This window comes from Danio rerio, chromosome 3 (assembly GCF_052040795.2).
Source record: "Danio rerio strain M-AB ecotype USA chromosome 3, GRCz13ab, whole genome shotgun sequence".
Classification (NCBI taxonomy): Eukaryota; Metazoa; Chordata; class Actinopteri; order Cypriniformes; family Danionidae; genus Danio; species Danio rerio.
The window spans coordinates 50,961,701-50,977,932 of NC_141023.1; the positions used below are offsets into that span (position 1 = coordinate 50,961,701).

Consider the following 16,232-nt stretch of genomic DNA (forward strand, 5'->3'; position numbering starts at 1 on the left):
GACCACAATATAATAGTTACTACAATTTACCTGACTAAAATACACGCACCCCCTATAAAAGGCACGCACAAGTTCGCTCCACTAATTAGATTCAGAGACATTGGCACAGTACAAAATTAATTTCTTTATTAACAAGTCTTAAACAAAATCACGATTAAAACCAATATTGCAACACTGACACTGTAGTTTGTACAATCATAAATTGTGCTAAAAAAAAAAAAAAAAAAAAAAAAAAAATTCACCTATAAAATTAGCTCAGGCCCTGTGACCTGTGAGTAATAAGTGTGTGCCTGTGACCGGTCACAAGCATACACGTCAGTTTGAACCAATGCCCTGCAAAAATAAATTAATAATAATAATAATAAACAAACAAACAAATAAAAACGCACACAAGGAAGAAATTACAAAAATGAACAAAAATCATGTGTATTTGAAGAAGAGTTTATAATGAAAACAAGTCAGTTACATCCCACCTTAACAATAGAGGAAACAGAAGTTCAAGCCAAATGAATTACGAAAGAAAAATAAACCAAAAATCAATAAGACTAACCAAAATAAAGTAAGGAGAATACAAAGCCCCCCAAAATCCAAACAAGCTGGATGAATAAATAAAAATAACGAAAATAAACAAATAAATCCAGCCAAAACAAATAAACAAAATTATGAGGATCTTACTTTATAGAAAATTTATACAATCAAACGAACCGAATAGGGGGAAATGGGACTCAAACACAATAATAAATAAACCAACAAAAATAAAATGAATTAAACAATCCTCCCATAAACCAAAATTAACCCAAGCAGAAAATAAATCTGGAAAACAGAACATAAACCAGAAAAACAATTTAGGAAAATAGAAAACCAAAGTAATTTCGGAAAACAGGACAGCACTGAGCGCCCGGCAGGGGCTCAATATTACAGGTTGCCGAAGGGGATCGAGGTTAATCAAACGGCAGATATCACGTAGTTTTCAGAAACAAACAGCCGGCACAGCAAAACAAACACAGCCGCGCACCAGCGTTTGGTTCTCGCAGCTTTTTCAGTCTCTACACTCACTTTAGTGGTGGAAATCACAGCAAAACACTTTAAGCAAAGCAGGGCAATATTCAACCAGATTAGTTTTTCAAGTGCCTTCGGCAGGTGAGGGAATGACGGAAGCGCGTTCACGGTGCCGCAGCCCATCAGGTGACGCATTCTAGATGTCTTCCCCTTTTTATAGCTCGAATGCCATTTGGTGATTAAACGGAAACAAAGACCCATAAATTAATGACGCTATGCAACTAATTATCTCTCCTGCACACACACACACACACACACACACACATATATACATACATATATATATATATATATATATATATATATATATATATATATATATATATATATATATATATATATATATATATAAATATGTATATAAGTAGAAATTCAATACTACACTTAAGATGTCTGTTTAATATGGGTTGTATACTAGTATTTCACTGTATTACAAAGACAGGCATAGCCATTTGAGTTCTAAATAAGCCAAATAGGCTCAACCCACCTGTTTACCGTAGTAAAAACACTTTCTGTATTCAAGTGCATTTTTTATTTTTATGTATTAAGTAAACTGCCACTTTTCTAAATGACACACGTATAAACATGTTTTTAAACTTACAGGCTAATTCACAAATTTCAAGATCTGAATAGCAATAATAAATAAGAAGCATTTATTTAATACAAGACAACAACACGTGATGCTTCTATCTCTGTCAGTGACTCAGTGAATGTACATTCTCTAAGTGGTTCTGTCACTGTGTTTAATCCTTTCTGTGCAAGACTGTATACTAGCTAGCTCACACACACTGCTGTTGTTTTATCTCTGCATGTGAATAGTATGTTTACGTATTTACATACACTCATATTTACCTGATTAAAAAAAGCTTTACGTTTGCTAAACAATATTTTTAACGAGTATGTAACATACCTGTTCATGGTGTCGCGTTTCATTTATTCATTCATTCATTTTCTTTTAGGCTTAGTGCCTCTGGTGTCGTGTTTGGTTTGATGATAAAGTTCTGGAGACTCATAATAACACTGTGCTGCCACCCTCTACTGGACACATTTGGAACAACAGCGGTGTAAAACTGCCCAAGTACACCCATCTGCAGGAGTAAGGGGAAGCTGCAGGCTCGGAGACCCAACTGCACGCTCAGATCTGCGCGCACAGACCTGCACTTCCAGACCAGACATTGCCCCCTGCTGTTGGGTTGAGTGAAGCGGCAGGTACGGAAACCCAACTGCACACTCAGACCAGCACTTTCTAGCAAGTAGCAACATCAGTTATTGATGATTAAAGCGATTCCTGAAAATTACCAAGTTTTATGGCATAAATCAATGTGGTGTAAAATATTACACTAACAAACAATTATTTCAGTGTTTGATTTGATCAAAATTAGTGTCAAAAGAGCATTATTTTATGATATTTACAGCTTGCTCTTATTTTATGTATTATTGTACTATTCTGGGACAATTTTCTAGCAATGTTTTCTGGCAAAATAAAAAAAAACTTTAAAGTAAAAATGTTAAAATAAAATGTAGGCTATAATAAATAGCACAATTATTATTTGTAACTGTTTTAGTGCTGTATAGGTCTACTGTTCATATTACAGTATTATCTATCTGAAAGTGCTACAAAAGACAATAACAGTAACACAACAACAGTTCATCAATTATTTATAAGTTCTGTAATGATTACAGGATGATTTTTTGGAAATCAAAATATTAGTTAATCTGCATAGAATTTACAATATGAGCTCATTGACTTGTAGGACCTCATGAAAAAGTACACAAAAATAAAGTTTGTCATGAGAAAATTATTTAGAGTACTATAATTGTATGTGAAGAAAGTTATTGTATATGAAGATAATATTCATTCCCTCAACTCAATACAAAACAGTGATACATCCTCAATATTAAAAAAAACAACAACAAATGTCTGAAAATATTGAAGTAACTGAACAATATCTATTTACAAATAAAATTAATAAAAATACAACAGAATTAATGCATTAAATCAAAAATCTAGTATGTAAACAATGCATAGAAAAATGGTGAAAAATAATAATTGGAGTAATAATTATTTTTTACGTAGAAAATAACATAACTGCTTTACATTCTTATTGGGGAGATTTTTCATTACTAGAGCAAAAAACTTGAAATATCTGCAGTCTTTGGTACATTGTATTAGTGTTGGCAGAGACCCACTTTTTAAATTGTAATATCAATCTGGGGAAAAAACACACACCACAAGCAAATTATTTTTGATTTCACCTAAGAGAGCTCATATTGTAAATTCTATGCAGATTAACTAATATTTTGATTTCCAAAAAATCATTCTTTAATCATTACAGAACTTATAAATAACTCCTTATTTATTATTATTATTATATTTATTATTATATTTCATATATTAATCTATTCAATCATAGCCTAATAATTTATAGTAGAAAAATAGTTTAAATTACAATTTAGAAGCAGCTGAAATCAGGTTAGTCGATCTTTTAAACAGCAGGTGGCACTGTGAAGGTCTGGAAGTGCAGGTCTAGCTGTCTGAGCGTGCAGTTGGGTGTCCGGGCCTGCAGCTTCATACTATTGGGGTTTTGCGACCTTTTCTACTGTTATATCGCCACCTATTGACCCATCTTTACAATATTTTGCATGCTTGTTAAGAATCACAACTCAGATGTGCATACCTGATTTCATGAAGTTTTAAGTTTTCCTTATGGGTTTACAGGCATGTGGGTTCATGTGGACACGCCCCTTTGGTAAATGAGCCTGTTACAGCTAGCCAAAATGAAAAGTTTAACTTTTTTGATAATTATTGATCTATTCAGTACAGAGATTCTAACAACACTGGTTTCGTTGCGAAAACCAGAGACTAGTTCGCAAAAGTAGGCTTTTCATATATTGATGGTTTTTTAATGAACGGTTTGAGTGACATCAGTGGTTTTAGAGTCAAACTGTTCAGTACAAGCAGACCTATCATGATGCATATTTTGTGTGGCTAGGCAAAACTTTATGTAATAACAATCAATTACAACCTCAAAAAAACTCAAAATTGCACCTTAGTGGCCAATTTCTTTCAAAATTCTTACAGACCTCTAGGACCATGAGTCGAACATGCTCACTGAGTTTTGTTTTGATCACTTATCGTTAACCTATAATGGCCGCTTAATCTTAATTAGCTAATGGCGGCCATGTTTTTGGGATTGCCAATGTCCTTATAGTATGTCATGACAACTTGGTCAAAGACACTACATGCCAAATTTCTGATCAGACTAATGGTTGTAAGGTTAGGGTCATTTTATGGTTTTTAAATCTTGTAGCGCCACCATGTGGCCATAGTCCGCGCGTTTTGCACTGTGACCTTAAATTGACCATGCACAGGTTTGCACTAAGTTTGGTGAGGATATCTTACTCCGTTCAAAAGTTATAGCTACAGTTTAAAGGGCCATGAAACCCCCTCGTTTCAGCAGGGTGTTTTCACACCTCTACTTTGGAAAAAGTCAGAAAAGTGGGCCTGTCCAGCTCTGTTTAGGGGGGAGTGTCGGAGGAACTAAAGTGGGATGGTGTGGGAGTGTCTATTTGGGCACGCGCGAGTTTCAGAGTCAAAATACACAGACAGGAGAAAGTGATGGTGTTTAACCTACATGGACATATGTAGTCGAATTATTTGCCAAATTATTAAATGGTGGACTTTAACTGCAGTTTGGCTCTTTCATTCAGGGAATTCATTCATGCCCCTCGCCACAAACGAGATATTTGATTCGAGGAACTGCTCTAAGCGTGTATTTTTCATGCAATGTTTGATACCGCACGGCGAATGAGAGAAAAAAAACCTCCGCATTTCCCGAAAACTTAGATGCACACGGCAGGTAGCGTCAGAAAGCCGCGTGTGTTATTCCGGTCACTAAATGCGGTAAAAACCCTACACGAGGTTAAAGTTTGGTTGTGATGCTAACGTGTTTACACTCGGTGACTCGGTGCAATAGTTAACTTAGTTCGATATGAGCAAACTGAATAAACAAAGAGTACTGGTCGCTCACTTACCAAATCTGTAGAGACAGAACAATCACCAGTAACTAGAGCCGCGTCTTTATGAAGAGAATACTACAAGCGAATCCAGATCTCAGCGTTTGGAGATGAGAACAGCTCTCAGGTAAACAATAAACCTCCTTAGACATGCAAGTTATTATTGTCGAGCGTTGCGTACACTGTTAATCCACACGTGACGCCAGCTGCGCTCTCACAGAGAGAAAATGAAAACAAAACTTAACGGCAGCAAACTATAAAAGCAACACTTCACGCTTGTTTTGCCAACACAACGTGGCGTCTCTGTCGTGAAAACACTGTGACACTAATGAATATTAATGAAGTTGCACAATAGAGCGCGCTGATTGGTTTGAACCAAGCCTTACTCATGAATTAATGCATCACACTGTAAGACGTAATAAGACTCACTCTGGCACAGACGCCCAGTCTGCATGCCAGAATACAAAGCTATTATGTCATGACCATGACGCAGCTTCAAAAATTCGTTTCAAACCAGAAGTACGAATTTGCTTGAAATAACGCAAAAACAACCAATTTACACTTTTTAGTGAAATATAGGTGTCCTAATAGTGTTTTTAGCAGTGTGGGACACATATACGACTGTCAACAGCTCAAAAAATGTGTTTTGGTGTTTCGTGACCCTTTAACATTTAGCTTCAATTAGCATTGAAAATGTTTGTCTACTGTTTTGTGCGAAAATCTAAATTTCAACTTTTTTTTTTGATAATTATTGATATTCATGGTCCAGAGAACATTTCTGAACTAGTTTGGTTCAGATTGGGAGAAAACCTAGGGCTAGTTTGCAAAAGTAGGTTTTGGACAAAACGCAATGTAGCGGAAAAACTTTCCAATGTACGGAAAAAACGTCGTTTCACATTAGTTCGGGCTGACCCAGGGATTCCAAATATGTAAGTTTTTTTGAGTCTACAACAAACGGTGTACAAATGGCGGCCAAAATGTTCAAAATGTTGGTTTTTGTCGCCATAGCGGCACCTATGGTCCAATTTGGCTGAATTTTGTTGATCATGTAGTGTACCAGAGTACTACCATCTGACCAAGTTTCAGCTACGGTTCGGTCTGTGCAATAGTACCTTCGGCAAAAAAAACAAAAACAAAAAAAAAAACATAATAATAAGAAGAGCAAAAATTAGCAAAAACAATAGGGTTTCAGCGCTTTGTGCTCAAACCCCTAATAATAATAAAAATCTTAACAAAAACAATAGGTTTTCAGCACTTCGTGGTCGAACCCCTAATAATAAAAAAACTTAACAAAAACAATATAATAATGACAATAACAAGGATAAATGGTTTTATGCTTTCATGGTTTTTGGTTGTTGTTTATAAGAGTGTCTGGAAGATAACATTATTCGCATGAAAATAAATAAATATATATATATTTATTTATAGTAAACCCTATGTTTTTGAACCACATTATAATAAAGTGTATAATGTATAGCATAATGTATGTACATTATAATAATAATGATGCTTTATGTTATATATATATATATATATATATATATATATATATATATATATATATATATATATATATATATATATATATATATATATATATATATATATATAATAATTAGCTCTATCAAAATTTTTTCCTCTTAAAATATTTTCCAAATGATTTTCACAGTATGTCTGATAATATTTTTTTCTTTTGGAGAAAGTCTTATTTGTTTTATTTCGGCTGGAATAAAAGCAGTTTTTAATTTTTTTTAAAACAATTTTAAGGTCAAAACTATTAGCCCCTTTAAGCTATTTTTTAACATACAGAAAAAAAACACTGTTATACAATAACTTGCCTAATTACTCCAACTGCATTGTTAAAATAATTAACTGGTTAAGCCTTTAAATTTCACTTAAAGCTGTATAGATGTGTCTTGAAAAATATCTAGTAAAATATTATTTACTGTCATCATGGCAAAGATAAAATAAATCAGTTATAAGAAATACGTTATTTAAACTATTATGTTTAAAAATGTGTTGAAAAAAATTATCTCTCCATTAAACAGAAATTGGGGAAAAAATAAACAAGGGGGCTAATAATTCAGACTTCAACTGTGTGCGTGTGTATATACAGTATATATATATATACACTGTTCAGTTTTGGTATGTGAATGGTCAGTATTGACGGGAGAGTGGGACATTGCATTGATAAGCTGAATTTCACTGCAGCCATCTCTGTTTTCTCTTTGGTTCCTTTTATGTTTTTAACATTGAGTATCAGGAGTCAACCAATGCCACAGAGCTTATTAAAAGGTAAGTATAAGATATGGTCGAGATGCATTTAAAGGCAAAAATATTCACTCAGAGCAAAGAAATGATCACAAAAATTCTTATAACATCGTTTACTTTGCATATAATTAATCTAATTTGCCTAGTTTAACCTATAATTAAGCTTTTAAATTGCACTTTATACTGAATATTAGTATTTTACTAAATAACTAGTAAAAATGTATTATTTAAAATATATATTTTAAACAGCACGTACATACATTTTTGCTGAGACTCAATGAATTTGTCTGGAAAACTTCAAATGAAGTAAAATTGGCATTAACAGTACAGTATAAAGGCTTTTCTAAATAAATGCATAAATCAGGTTATTTGTTGTGTTTTTTATTATTAGTGCAGGTTTGGAACTACATGAGGATCAGATTATTATTTTTTTTTTATTATTATTTTTTTTTTTTTGCTTTGGGTGAAGTTTGTATATTTTTGTTGTTTTTATTCAATGATATGTGCAGGCAGTTGCTTTGAAAATATGCTATGCACCAGGGGTGTCAAACTCCTGATCTAACTAAATCTAAAGGTAGTGTGTTAAAGCAGGTGTGTTTAATTAGGGTTAAAGCTTAACTTCACTGTTACCTTGTAGATTATTCCGTTAACAACTGTAAAATTTTGCTGAAATGAAAGGAAACAGTAATTTACTGTAAAAGGACTGCACTTTGTATGAAATTGTGTTTTGCAAAGAATAAAATACAGTAATTTACTTTATGTACATTTTACAGGTAGTAACTGTGACAATAAATGACAAACTACTGTTCAACCATTACTGTGCCATCTACTCTGATGCTTTGTGTTGCTATTTATAGAAGCGTGCATTTTAAGGGCAGAAAACAATGATTTAGCTATCCCCACACACTCCCACAGGAGTCTTATTCTTAACACAAAGTTGTGAGAAAAAGTTTTCAGAAAATGCTGGCCCTTTAAGGGAGCCAGGTGTTTGATTTGTTTACTGCTGAGTGCGCTCTATTCTCTGTCCATCAATTCAGATGCAGAGTCTGATATGTTTTAGGCTTTAAATAAGAATCTACAATAAGTAAAATGTGTTCAAATGTTTTTGAGTTTCTAAAATAAGGCTGTTATAAGTTATATTATTATCTTGAGCTGTGTACTTGAAAGCTACATTGTTAGCTAGTTAGCCTCTCCTTATATATTATATTTATTAATTGGATATTGCATATTGCCAAAATGTACAGATGCTAACAGTTTTGTGTATCTTTCTGGCAACTAAGCAGTTTTTATGCACATAAATCCGACTTTATTTTTGTTTTTTTATAATTATTTTAAACTTTTTATTGTAAATTGACATAGTATGTGCCTGTATTTGACAAACATGTTTCTATCCATGTCTAGAGTATGTGTGTGTTCTTTTGATATGCTTATTTTGTATAATTATTTTTTATGCATGGTCAGCATTGAGGAGAGAATATCACATTTCACTGCAGCTCTTTCTCTGTGTGTGTGTGTGTGTGTGTGTTTTGTTTCTTTTATGTTTTTAACCTAGGCACAATAGGTAGTAGAGGTGTGGACTCGAGTCATGTGACTTGGACTCGAGTCAGACTCGAGTCATGAATTTGATGACTTAAGACTCGACTTGACAAAATATTAAAAGACTTGCAACTCGACTTGGACTTGAACATGAATGACTCGGACTTTCACTTGGACTTGCGCCTATTGACTTGTAAAGACTTGCTACTTTCTATAAAAAGCCCAAAGATAAAAAGTATGTTGACAATGAACGCTCTATCTCTGCGTGTGTGTGTATGTGTGTGTGTGTGTGTGTGAGACAGAGAGCATGCGCGCATACTTTCGATCACTAGCGCTTTGTGGCGCTCTTCAGTGTTTTTGCACCAGCGGGAAATTTGAAGATGCCATTTTCATTCTGACTTGGAGAGTGAAATAAACACATCCAAGATCTGCTTCTTTTGTTTTATTCAGCGGATTTACAACATCTGTCAAAAGAAAGAGACTTTACTACTCGCAATGTGTTACTGTTGTGCAAAAGCATTGTTTTACTGTTGTGCATAAGTCAATGAACTTCAGTTTTTTTTAAACTAAATTTAACCTCTCGTGATTTATTTCACATAATTATGAATGAACATGGCTGTAATTTATGTTTTTGCACTTGGTCGTTTGTGTCAATGCGCATATTAAGTTTTATTTTAGTGTTTTGCCCATCCTCTGACAGTATTTTCTAACTATTTAATTAGTAGTAACATGCCATAATAACTAGATATATTTTTAAAGCTCTTAAAACTGTGAAAAAAGTGTTTTGTTATTTTTGGTGACATTTTGCATTAATTTTTTTTAGTTAATCTATGTACTAACATGAACGAATAATGAACTATACTTTTAAACCTTTATTAATTATAGTTTAACATTTACTATTGCATTATTACAATTTAAAGGTATGCTTGTTAACATTAATGTTAATGCTGTGATTTAACAAGAATTAACCAATAATTTTATTTCCATTAATTAAAGCATAAAATAATGAATACTGTAATGAACTGCACTGCATTGTTTGTTCACATTAGTACATACATAAACTTAATTAATTAATACAACCTTATTGTAAAGTGTTACCTTTTTCATATTTTGGATTGATACTATTAATTTTATTTAGTATTTAAAACCTTAAAGGTATTTGTATTATTGTTGATGTTATGCCTCTTAGCAATATTTTAGTCCTCTATATGGTTCCCTTTCGGGAACTCTCTTTAGGAGACACAATGGGATACCATCCCTCTCTTATAACCTTCTGAAGCACAGGTGTAATCAATCCAATGTAATTGGCGGGACGCAACGTGCGTGTGGCGTCAGACCGAAGGTATAAAAGCCCCACACTCACAGTGAACTTCAGCTTTTTCTCTCTTCACTTTGCGAATGAGTTCGTTGATTTTGAAGCACTCACAGCACTGATATGGCACTACAAAAACCATTTAAACTGAATCAAAGCACACACTTTTATTTTCTATTTAAAAATTAGCAAAATGGAAAAGACATTTAGATCATGTGTACCGCCATGTCCTCGTTTCCTCACAGAACAGGACACGCATCATTTGTGTGTGCAGTGCCTCGGTCAGGAGCACGCACAGTCAGCCCTTGAGGGGCGTGGCTGTGTGCATTGCGATTCACTTCCTGGTCGAGTGCTGCGAAGTCGCCGCGCTCTGTTTGATAAAGAGCTGGCGGCAGGTGTGCCTCGCGGCACTGGTCCCGCCCGTGCTGAGGCCGAGCGGCGATTAATGTCGTGGGGATCGCAGCTCGATCTGGCAGAGGGGATGGAGACAAGCTCGAGGGCTTCTTCTCCTCCTTCTACTGTGAGATCGAGGTCCAGTCAACGCGAGCTGGAAGCCCGTTCATCGGCTTCTTCCTCTCGCGCTGATGGGCGGCTGCACCGCCTCCCGGCTTCTGAGGGAGTCTAGAGTATGGAGGGCCTTCGGGGCCAAAATGACGTTCCCCCATTATGCCCCGAATATGATGAGCTGGCAGAGGTCCTGGCCAATGTAACAGCTAAATATAATATTAACTGGGAAGTAGAGAGGCAGGAAAAAAGCTGGTTTGTGTGATGAACGCATCCTGCCATCACGAGACAGGCCTCTGAGGGGGGGGGTCTTCCATTTAACAAAGATCTCCAAAAAGAGATCATTTACACTTGGAAAAATCCATACACTGCCCGTGTTATAAGCCAGCAGGGATCAATATATTCAGCCGTTGCTAGTCTGAATGAGCACGGATGCCGCACAATGCCGAAAATGGAGGAGCATTTGGCGAGCCATTTGCTACCTCAGGCATCGTCGGTGAAGACCCCCGCCTTGCAGTCAAAACCAGTAAAATTAACATCGATGTTAGTCAGTAAGGCATATGCGGCAGCAGGCCAGTCTGTTGGGCGTCTGCACACAATGTCACTTTTGTAGGCATACCAGGCGGACCGGCTGAAGGAAGCCCTTGATAATAATGGGGTGGGGCCCGATACAGTAAGAGAAGTACTTCGGGCCTCGGACCTGTCTCTCCGTGCCACCAAAGAAATAGCTAGATCTTTAGGCCGCTCTATGGCGGCCATGGTGGTAACGGAGAGACATTTATGGCTGAATCAAGCAGACATCAAGGAGGAAGATAAACGAATTTTCCTTGATGCTCCCATTTCGCCCGCGGGTTTGTTCGGCGACTCTGTAGATCGGGTCGCCAAATCGTTTGAGCAGGCGAAAAAGAGGTCGGGCTCCTACGGGAGCTTCCTTCGACCAAAAGGGCATCCTTCTATCCTTCTGGGGCTATGCAGCGGGACTAGCCCCAGCCGTCAACCAGCTCATCTGCCCGGTATAGAGCTGAGCAAAAAGAGAGTGTGGCTTCCCGTCAGCCCCCAAAAAGGAAATGGGGTGGGAAACGCTCTCAAGAGGCAAAGACGGTGACATACGGTGGTCCGAGGCCCATCGTTGTGAAACGGTCTAGGCCTCAGAAGAAGTCCTAGCACTGGGACTTCTTTGGGCAGCCCCCAACGAGGAGCAAAGGCCACCTCCTCGTTGCCCACAGGGGGTCTATCCACCAACCCTCCCACCGTTGGTGCCTCAGGGCATGGAGACCCCCGGCGATATCCACAAACGTTTCATCCCAAAAGTGGTGACGTTAGTGGACTCGCCCCCTCTACTGAGGGTCCAAGAGCAGTTAAATCAAGGGCCTCCTGTGGTGAGTTCGCCTCAGTGCCCAGAGTTAGCTACTCAGGGGAACATAGAGACCAGTCTCGAGAGACTGGTACCCCTGCAGAAATTTTTGGCAGAGTGGAAACGGCTGCCGAATGTTTCGCAGTGGGTCCTGCTTACCATAGAGAAGGGCTACAGAATTCAGTTTGCTTCACGCCCCTCTCGCTTCAACGGGGTGCTCCATACCCTAGTTAAGCCAGAGCAGGCTCTAGTGATGGAACAAGAAATAGAATCTCTTGTGAGGAAGAGAGCCATAGAACAGATCCCTCCTCTAGACATCGAGTCAGGGTTTTACAGCCGTTACTTTATCGTTCCAAAGAAAGATGGAGGGCTGCGTCCGATATTAGATCTAAGACAGCTAAATCGCTCCGTACAAACACTGAAGTTTAAAATGTTGACTATCAGCACCATCGTGTCACAAATACAGTCCGAGGACTGGTTTGTCACGATAGATCTGAAGGACGCATACTTCCACATCTTCATCCTTCCAAGTCACAGGAAGTTCCTCAGATTCGCCTTCAGGGGCAAGGCTTATCAGTACAGGGTTCTTCCGTTCGGCCTAGCACTCTCACCCCGCACATTTACCAAAGTCGTCGACGCGGCTTTGGCTCCGCTGCGGCTACAAGGGATTCGAATTCTCAATTACCTCGACGATTGGCTCATTCTAGCCCAATCGAGGGAGTTAGCGGTTCAACATCGAGGTGTTGTTCTCGCTCACATAGAGAAATTGGGGTTGCGGCTAAACCAAAAGAAAAGTGTGCTTGTGCCAGCTCAGACGACCACTTTTTTAGGTGTGCTATGGGACTCCACGACGATGTTTGCGTGTCTGTCCCCCACCCGAATCGAGTCGTTTCGGGCAGCCGCAAAGAGGATCAGACTGGGCCAAGCCATCACAGTCAAACAGTTCCAAAAGCTGTTGGGTCTACTAGCGGCAGCCTCCAACATAATCCCATTGGGTCTGCTACACATGAGACCATTACAGTGGTGGCTCAAAACCAGGGGGTTTTCCCCGAGGGGAAATCCGTTCCGCACAATCAAAGCATCGAGGCGTTGCCTACGAGCGTTATCGATATGGAAAAAGCCCTGGTTTCTGTCCCAGGGCCCTACACTAGGAGTAATATCTCAGCGCCTGGCTCTGACATCAGATGCCTCACGCAAGGGCTGGGGAGCGACCCTGAGGGGCCTTCCCGCATCGGGACAGTGGAGGGACCATCATCTCCACATGCATATCAACTGCTTGGAGATGTTAGCAGTGTTTCAGGCTCTAAGGCACTTCTTACCTCAAGTGAGAGGTCACCATGTGTTAGTGAAGACCGACAACACATCGGTGGTCTCTTACATCAACCATCAAGGGGGTTTGAATTCGCGCCCTCTGTGCAGGTTGGCGAATCAAATCCATCTGTGGGCTCAGGGGAGACTGCTCTCTCTGAAGGCAGCTTACATCCCAGGTCCGATGAATGTGGGAGCGGACCTCCTGTCGAGACAGGGGTTGGAGCCTGGGGGATGGCGACTACACCCAAAAGTGTTGGCGGCCATTTGGCAGAGATTCGGCAGAGCCGACGTTGATCTATTCGCCTGTCAGAAAACAACACATTGCCCATTGTGGTTCTCCCAAACACATCCAGCACCTTTGGGGCTGGATGCCATGGTGCAGACATGGCCGAGGCTTCGTCTGTACGCTTTTCCCCCAATCGCTCTGCTCCCGGGAGTCCTGGAGAGGGTCCGTCAAGGGGGGTACAACCTATTGCTGGTAGCCCCTTATTGGCCCACACGAGTGTGGTTCTCGGACCTAGTGTCTCTCCTCGACGGTCTCCCATGGGAGATTCCCGTCCAGAGAGACCTCCTGTCCCAGGCGGAGGGAATGATAGTATACCCCCGCCCGGACCTCTGGAAACTGTGGGTGTGGCCTCTGAGGGGGCCCACCTTGTAGATCTTGGTTTGTCAACTGAGGTTGTTCAAACCATACTAAGCTCCAGAGCTCCCTCCACGAGGAGATTGTATGCCACCAAGTGGAAACTTTTACTTTGTGGTGTATAGACCACCACATGGATCCAGTCCACTGCCCTGCGGGGTCAGTGCTGCAATTTCTCCAGGAGCGTTTTGAATTCGGTTTGACTCCGTCAACGCTTAAAGGTTATGTAGCGGCAATGTCCGCATACCGTACTGATGGTCTTGGCAAAGACCCTCTGGTGGTCAGATTCCTCCGTGGAACGAGGAGGTTGAGGCCTGCCTGCGCCAATAGGTTTCCTACTTGGGATTTGTCGATAGTGCTTGAGGACCTGTCGACAGCCCCCTTTGAACCAATTGAGGATGTGTCAGAAAAGTTTCTTCCCCTTAAAACTTTTTTTTTGTTGGTCATTACATCCATCAAAAGAGTAGGAGATTTACAAGCATTGTCTGTAGCTTCCTCTTGTCTGGAATTCTCACCTGGTATGGTGAGTGCATTTCTGTACCCCAGAGCAGGGTACGTTCCTAAGGTCCCCACTGAGGTGGTGCGACCTACTGTGCTGCAGGACTTTAATCCTCCACCATTTATAACGCCAGATCAGGAGCGCTTGAATCTGCTTTGCCCAGTGCGGGCACTAGATGCATACGTACATCGTACGTCTGCTTGGCGTACAACACAACAGTTGTTTGTTTTGTATGGCTCACCCAAAATTGGGGCACCAGCATCTAAGCAGTCTCTGAGCCGGTGGATAGTCGAGGTTATTTCACTAGCATATGAAGCCCTGCATCGGCCTCTACCTGAGGCGATCAGGGCTCACTCAACCAGGAGTATGGCGGCTTCGAAAGCCTTTCGTTCTGGCCAGTCCCTGACTGGCATCTGCAATGCAGCTGGGTGGTCTACCCCACATACCTTTGTAAGGTTTTATCAGTTGGACCTGCACCCTACTCCGGGTTCCAGTGTCCTAGCAATATAGAACTTATCCCCGGCATGTAAAACTATGGCGTGTTTGGGATAGCGTCCCATTGTGTCTCCTAAAGAGACGCAGCGTAGAGTTCCCGAAAGGGAACGCGTCAGGTTACGAATGTAACCATGGTTCCCTAAAGGAACGAGACGCTGCGTCGCGTTGCCATACTTTTTCATACCTGGTGCGTTCCGTTCGAGAGGTATAAGCTGAAGTTCACTGTGAGTGTGGGGCTTTTATACCTTCGGTCTGACGCCACACGCACGTTGCGTCCCGCCAATTACATTGGATTGATTACACCTGTGCTTCAGAAGGTTATAAGAGAGGCATGGTATCCCATTGTGTCTCCTAAAGAGACGCAGCGTCTCGTTCCCTTAGGGAACCATGGTTACATTCGTAACCTGGCGCGTTTTTAATAAAATTTTTATTGTGAGATTGTAATGTAATGCATCTATATTGTTGAATTTCTGTTTGTTTGTTTTTCTGTATTTCTCCCTCTATATTTAAGGATTATCTACTATTTTTTAAAGTACTTAAAACCAACCATCTAATAAAAAATACAATTAACAATCACATTTGTTTCATGAGTGTCTTTGTTCCTGTTTTGTAGGACTCTTATTTTAACAGATTTCAATTTGGAAACACTTGACTGATTATTCAATTAAAGTTTTACCTTTATTATTCCATCACTCAATGAGATCATTTAATTGTGAGTTGAATTACTCCATTTGTAATTGTTTTTAAATAAACTAAAAACGAAGACTTGTTTTATTCAGTTTGTTGAATGTGAACTTCTCTACTTTACATATTAAAAGATATTTAAAACCACTATGAATGTATTTAAACTAATATTTAAATTTATATAACTGTTTCACTGTGGGTATTTCTATTTTAATTTATTTAGCACATTTATTGGCTATTCAAACATGAAAACAAGTTTTAGATACTTCATGGCTATAATAAATTGTTAAACATTACAAATCCCTGCTGAAAAACCCAGCTTAAACCAGCCTATGCTGGTTGGCTGGTTTTAGCTGGTTGACCAGGCTGGTTTTAGAGAGGTTTTGGTCATTTCTAGGCCGGTTTCCAGCCATTTCCAGCCTGGTCTTAGCTGGTCAGGCTGGAAACTGACCAGCAAAATCCAGCTAAAACCAGCTTGACCAGCTTGGTTTAAGCTGGACATAGCTGGTTTTGGCTGGGCTCCCAGCCTGGCTAGGCTGATCAAGCTGGT

The 16,232-nt window shown here is 39.3% G+C and overlaps 1 protein-coding gene across 2 annotated transcripts in view; it reads right to left on the reverse strand.

The window, feature by feature from the left end:
- Positions 1–16,232, reverse strand: part of dnajb1a (DnaJ heat shock protein family (Hsp40) member B1a) — a 34,766-nt gene that overhangs the window by 13,183 nt on the left and 5,351 nt on the right. Inside the window, exon 1 of one of the 2 annotated variants that reach the window (XM_087242511.1) lies at positions 1,057–1,187. The exons of the other annotated variant lie outside the window; for it this stretch is intronic. The gene's annotated coding sequence lies outside the window, so the exon portion shown is untranslated. Of the gene's footprint in view, positions 1–1,056; positions 1,188–16,232 lie in introns of those variants that run through there. 2 annotated transcript variants of the gene reach the window in all.